Raw genomic sequence first — 7,115 nt, forward strand, 5'->3', positions numbered from 1 at the left:
ACGTTCACAGGGTGCTCTGGCTCAGGAGCTGGCTGGACAAACACTACTACTAGACGTAGTGCTGCCTTTGGTTACTGCGTACATGATCCTTCACGGCGACGGCAATAGCGATAGCGATGACGATGATGATGTATATTTTGTATAGTTAGGGCTTGAAAATATTTGAAGGTATGTATATTTTACTGAGGTGGTATATACTAACCCCTCATGATGATGGTGAACTTGCGGTGGTAGGATTACACCCTCTTTTGGATGTGGTGATAGGATGACACCATAGTAGTGCTAGGTTGAACTTGTTATGCCGTATGATCATGCATGCTAACTATTGCTCTTCTGCTTCATTACTTGCTGTTTGTGTGCTCAATTGCTTGCTGCTTGTGTGCTCCATTGCTTGCTGCTTCAACTATTGCTCTTGTGCACTGCTAGGACAAGTGATATGCGGTGTTCATCGGGAGGGCTCCAGGGGTTTACAGTTCATGGGAGCTTGCAATGAACAAGTATCAGGTACAAGCACAACAACCACAGAGGGTTTAAGACTAGGCAGACAACAGAAGATGCTTACTCCAAATTTGTGCGAAAGCAGGCATGCAAAGTTGACGATGGCAAGGTAGTGCCACATTTTGGGGTGGAGAACTTCATCATTATCGTGCAGTTTGTCATTATTGCGGTGTTGTGGTGTTGATGGGTCGTTGTGATCATGCGTAAGGTGCAGTGGGTAAGTTCATTGTGTAGGGTACAAGGTTAGCACACCTTAAAGCCTGTGTGCAACCAAAAAGCGTGTAGACGTGTGAGTTCAGACAATACATGACACTAAATACTGTGTGCAAACCTCCTTTAGTGCAGACAAAGAGTATGCAGACAACCAAACAAGATATATATGTTTTTTTGCCTTTTTTCTTAGCCAGACTCAAATAAAAAGTGTATGCTATGCCGGTAAAAAGTCAGATGAGAACCAAGTACGCCCTTTGTGATGTTGCTTCATCTGGCTCGGGACCACGTTCCTAGTTTTTTTAACACAGTACAGACGCAAGCGCTCATACATACGCGCATACACTCATCTCTATGAATGCGCACACACACACATACCCTACCCCTATGAGCACCTCCGAGAGACTGAGTCGGCATATCATCTTGAGATTTATGAAGTCACCATAGGCGCCTCGTCGTCAACGCGAACGGCTCCTCCCACTGAAAGCGCATCGCTGAAAATCCTGAAATAAATCCAAGAATAATGCGAGCACCAGGACTTGAATCCTGGTGGGCTGAGGATACCACTGTCCCTCTAACCATCCAACCACAGGTTGGTTCGTGGGACCACGTTCCTAGCTAAATGGTAGGGCAACTGAGGATAACACACGTTCTAAAAAACCCCGAGGATAACACTGACACTGCAATATTCGAACGGAAAAAAGAAAAAGCTTAGATAACACAGCATCCTTTCCATTTTGGGTATGAATGCAGAAGCGTTTAAACATATGTAACTTCTTTCTTTTGTGTATACTTGTTTCGCCAGGGCCACTATAAAGAAAGAAGTTAGGGTATCTTCAACGAGAACCCATAAAATGTCCGCAATTGTCCGGATTAAATTGTCTGAACATGATTTACCATTTAAACATGGTTCCGTGGGTGTTCGCGGACGCGCCTGTGCCTAGGACCTCCATCACGTTGGACTCCTACATTCTCCGTTCACACAAAAATCAAGGTGAACGTTGCACATTTGAAGCGGTCTGCACTGTTTTCGTGTCAAACCCTGCCCTTCCCAACTCTCTGCTCTGATCATCGTCGCCCTTCACTCCAATTCCCGTGCTTTTTGCCGTCCACCGCCGCATGGACCCGTACAAAGACCTGCCAGATCTGGTGGAAGTGGAGGATCTAGAGAAGGTGGCCGCCCCCAAATCAACTCGGCGACACTACAAGCGCGTGACATCAAAAGTAAGCAAAACATCAAGAGGGCGTGGGCAGGGGGCGGGGATGCTGGGCGTCGCCACCATCGTCCATGCACACGCCGCCTTGGCTGGGGCAATACCAGTCACCCTACTTCTATGCCTCCAAGCAGTTCGGACGACAGTCCTCGACCTCCGCCGCTGGACACATGTCATATTGCGCCGACGTCAACGCGAGGCCGCTCCATTTTGCCGACTCGGCATCGCCGCAGCTTGTTCGATTGCGGAAGCTGGGCGTGGATTAGCTCGGTGCTAGCTCTCTGTTCGCTGGTATGTCTCAACCGCTTCCTCAGATACCAAGATGTTGACCATGAGGAAGGACGAATTGGATCCTGATGAGGCGATGATTGTGCGCTCCGTCCGTGTTAGGATATTGGCCTAGAAGGAGGCGGCTGGTGAGGAGGAGGTGGCATTAGAGTGAGCGGTGAGGCTCGGAGAACCGGTCTAGGAGGGCAGAAATACATTTTCTTTTGCACGGATTGCCGGACTATATCTTTTGTGATCAGACTCATGTAAATATTATGAACATCCACTTTTTTAGGTTGTGATCGTACGCTATGAACATCACAGTTTAATTTTCTCATATTGCCAGGGAAACCTTAGGTCCGGTTCGCCGGATCGGACATCGACAACGTCTTGACATCGCCCCATTCATGAAGGTATTGTCGTGGGTACGATGGTCGATTTTCGTATCCGTATCTGCACTAATCCATCATGCGGACAAAATAATGTAGACGACCTTGGAGATGCCCTCGAGGGCCGAAAAGAGTAGCATACCGAAAGCGGAGGGCCAATGCTGACAAACAATAATGAGATGCATACGACGTCACACATGGTCCTGATGTGATGTCCATGGACCACCGTGTTGGACGACCATTTGGATCGGCTCTCCCATTATTATTTTCATTCACGGCACGGGAAAGGCCATCAGGTTAACGATTCAACCCGGGGTCAGACGTGAATCAACCTATGGTTGGATGTTTTTTTGAGGAATATCGCACTCTATTGATCAAGTATAATCAAAAGAGAGTGCCCCCGGATACAATCCGGAGTTACATGAAAAATAGAGTCACTAGAGGACTCACAAGATCTAGCTAGAATACGTGCCGCGACATTTGACATGATTTACATGACTAAAGTGAACAGACAAGAAGACCGATGCCAACTCCTTGATATCAGCAGTGATGAGCCCCATCGGCGAGCGATCAACCGTCGAAGCATTGGTTCTTCGGATAATTAACAAATAGTGTGACTGGAAAACGGCCCGTGAAAATCCTTCCTCACGGGCGAGAGCCACCGCACGCCGTAGCGCCAGTGCTTCAACTAATTCTGGGGCGGTAACCTCGTCAACATGCTCGCGGCAAGCCAAGAAGCAATCTCCGACGTGGTTCTTGATTACAACGCCAGTTCCCATCCGCCGAGACTCCTTAAGAGTGCAACATCCACATTAACGGCCACTGCATCTGCCGTCAGGAGATACTAGGGTATCACCCCTTATAGCAAATGCAGTTCTACCACAATTCTGCACAATGAAGTCAATATAAGCCAAAGCTTTCTCAGCCACTCTGCGAGGATGCATCCTAACATCATTGTTTCCTACATCATTCCGGGCCTCCCAAATGTGCCAAATTGTTACTACCAAAGCCGTGGCCTCGAGAGAGGTCGCTCGTTGAATGAAATCAAATATCCACTGCTTGGTATGAACAAAACCTTTACGACACAGATGGAAGCCTAAATTGTGCTTCACCACTCGCCATACCCGACGCGCGAAGTGGCAAAACAGAAAGAGATGCTCAGCCCGCTCCTCTCTGCTACAGAAAAAACATGCCCCTACATTCGAAACATGGCGCCGTAGCAACTGACTGCCCGTCGGCAGACAATCGCGGGCTATTCTCCAAAGAACGATCTTCATCTTTCCTGGAGCATTGATCTTCCAAAGAGCTTACCATCTTTTCTCTTCAGCACTAAAGTCTGATTGCATACTGTGGCCATAAGAATTAAGAGTAGCATGAAATTTCTCAGACTTGGCCAAGTTATATGCCGATCTGACTGAGTAGGATCCAAATCGATCATGAGGCCAGGTAACAAAATCATCCACCACACGCACACTTAGTGGAATTTGTAACACTACGTTGGCCATCCTCTCAGGAAAAACACTTCGGACCACCTTCCCGTCCCAAGCTTTTCGATCAACACTAAGGAGGAAATCCACTGTCACTCCCTCTGGAATAGGGACTAGAGTATGAAAAGACCCCGCTGGGTGGCCTGGAATCCAATTATGATCCAACAACTTAATTTTGTTTCCTGTACCCACCACCCATCTCAAGACTTTTGAAACCAGCTCTCTGCCAAACAAAATGCTGCGCCAGGTAAAGGATGCTGCCCTGTGACAAGTTGCATCCATAAAATCACAGTCCGGAAAGTATCTGCTCTTAAGGACCTTACCGCACAACGACAACGGGTCAGTCAGTAAGCGATAGCTCTGCTTCCCTAGCATTGCTTGATTAAAGAGCACAGAATCACGAAATCCCATGCCGCCAAGGGTTTTTTGAGTGGATAGCCATTCCCAACCGCGCCAGTGCATCTTTTTTCGGCCATCCTCAATGCCCCACCAATAGTCAGCAATGGACTTTCTCATCTTGTCACACGTTGACACGGGAACCTGGAAGCTGAAGGAAATATGCCCTAGAGGCAATAATAAATTTGTTATTTTATATTTCCTTATTCATGATAAAAGTTTATTATTCATGCTAGAATTGTATTGATCAGAAACTTAAATACATGTGTGAATACATAAACAAATACCGTGTCCCTAGTGAGCCTCTACTAGACTAGCTAGTTGATCAAAGATGGTTAAGGTTTCCTAACCATGGACATGTGTTGTCATTTGATAACGGGATCACATCACTAGGAGAATGATGTGATGGACAAGACCCATTCGTTAGCTTAGCATCATTATCGTTCAGCTTATTGCTGTTGCTTTCTTCATGTCAAATACATATTCCTTCGACTATAAGATTATGCAACTCCTGGATACCGGAGGAATACCTTGTGTGCTATCAAACATCACAACGTAACTGGGTGATCATAAAGATGATCTACAAGTATCTCCGAAGGTGTTTTTTGAGTTGGCATAGATCAAGATTAGGATTTGTCACTTCGAGTTTCGGAGAGGTATCTCTGGGCCCTCTCGGCAATATAGATCATAAGAAGCCTTGCAAGCAAAGTAACTAAGGAGTTATTTGCAAGATGATGTATTACGGAGCGAGTAAAGAGACTTGCCGATAACAAGATTAAACTAGGTATAGAGATACCGACGATCGAATCTCGGGCAAGTAACATACCGATGGACAAAGGGAATTACGTATCTTGTCATAAGGTTCAACTGATAAAGATCTTTGTAGAATATGTAGGAGCCAATATGGGCATCCAGGTTCCGCTATTGGTTATTGACCAGAGAGGTGTCTCGGTCATGCCTACATAGTTTTCGAATCCGTAGGGTCCGCACGCTTAACGTTCGTTCATGATATAGTACTATATGAGTTATGTATGTTGGTGGACGAATGTTGTTCGGAGTCCCGGATGAGATCACGGACATGACGAGGAGCTCCGGAATGGTCCGGAGGTAAAGATTGATATATAGGATGATATGGTCCGGCCAAGGGGTAAAGCCCACGGGGCTTTAGGTCGGTGCGTAAGGAGTTTTGCGGAGGCCAGGGGGCCAAACGTCGGAGACCCTGCCCCATGGCGTCTGGGCCAGGCACCAAGGATTGTGGCGTCTGGTCCTAGAAGTCCGAGAAGGACTCTTCCTTGCGGGCAAAACCGACTTTGAGGAGGCTTTTTCTCCAAGTTTTGACCCCAGTGCTTAACATATAAATAGAGGGGCAGGGCTAGCACCCGGAACACATCAAGAATCACCAAGCCGTCTGTCGGCAACCCTGTCCCCTCTAGTTTATCCCCCGTCATAGTTTCCGTTGTGCCTGGTGAAGCCCTGTGGAGATTGTTCTTCACCAACACCGTCACCACGCCGTCGTGCTGCCGGAACTCATCTACTACTTCGCCCGTCTTGCTGGATCAAGAAGGCGAGGACGTCATCAAGCTGAACATGTGTTGAACGCGGAGGTGCCGTACGTTCTGTACTTGATCGGGACGGATCATGAAGGTGTACGACTACATCAACCGCATTGATAAACGCTTCCGCTTTGCGATCTTCAAGGGTATGTAGATGCTCTTCCCCTCTCGTAGCTATGCATCTCCATGGATAGATCTTGCATGTGCATAGAAAAAAATTGTTTTCCATGCAATGTTTCCCAACATAAGCAGCTCAAAACATAAGCCGGTATGGACTGCACAACCGCTTTCAAGTGTACCTCCTTATCGGCACTTGACAAGGGCCGACCAGTCCATCCATGTATGCTCTTCCACACACGACCAGGCAAGAAACTAAAAGAACCACAGACAACTAGGCCTATCACAGTAGGCATACCAAGGTATGTGTCTTGTAGTACTTCATTGTGAACCTGCAGTATGTTCTTAACCTCTTGTTTAACACTGTGCGAACACCTAGAGCCAAAGAAAATTGAGGACTTCCTCAAATTTATCTTCTAATCAGAGGCATCACAGTAGGCCATTAGAGTGGAACGCAACGACTCCACCGTATGGCAATCACTCTTTGCACAAAAAGATACTATCGTCTGCAAACAACAGATGTGAGATTGGAGGGACTTGTCGACCATTACGTAAACCATGTAGCTCACCAAGGCGCTCCTTTTGCTGCAACAGACATGATAAACCTTCAGTGCAAAGAAGGAATATATAGGGACTAATGGGATCACCCTGTCGAATACCACGAGATGGGACAACTGGATCGGTGAGCTCCCCATTAACTCTAACTGCATATCTAGCAATCTTTACACACCAGATCACCATGTCAATCCATCATGGAGTAAAGCCCGGTTTACTCGTGCAGTCATGAAGGAAAGACCACTCAACACGGTAGTAGGCTTTCATCATGTCCAACTTGAGTGCAAAATAAGGGCGCTTGGAGCGTTGTCTCCGGATGGTATGCAAGCACTCATACGCAATCAGAGCACTGTCTATAATCAACCTTCCTGGAACAAAAGCACTATGATACTTAAAAATAATGTCTGGCAAAACACCTTAAGTCTATTC

Source organism: Aegilops tauschii, chromosome 1, assembly GCF_002575655.3.
Source record: "Aegilops tauschii subsp. strangulata cultivar AL8/78 chromosome 1, Aet v6.0, whole genome shotgun sequence".
Lineage (NCBI taxonomy): Eukaryota > Viridiplantae > Streptophyta > Magnoliopsida > Poales > Poaceae > Aegilops > Aegilops tauschii.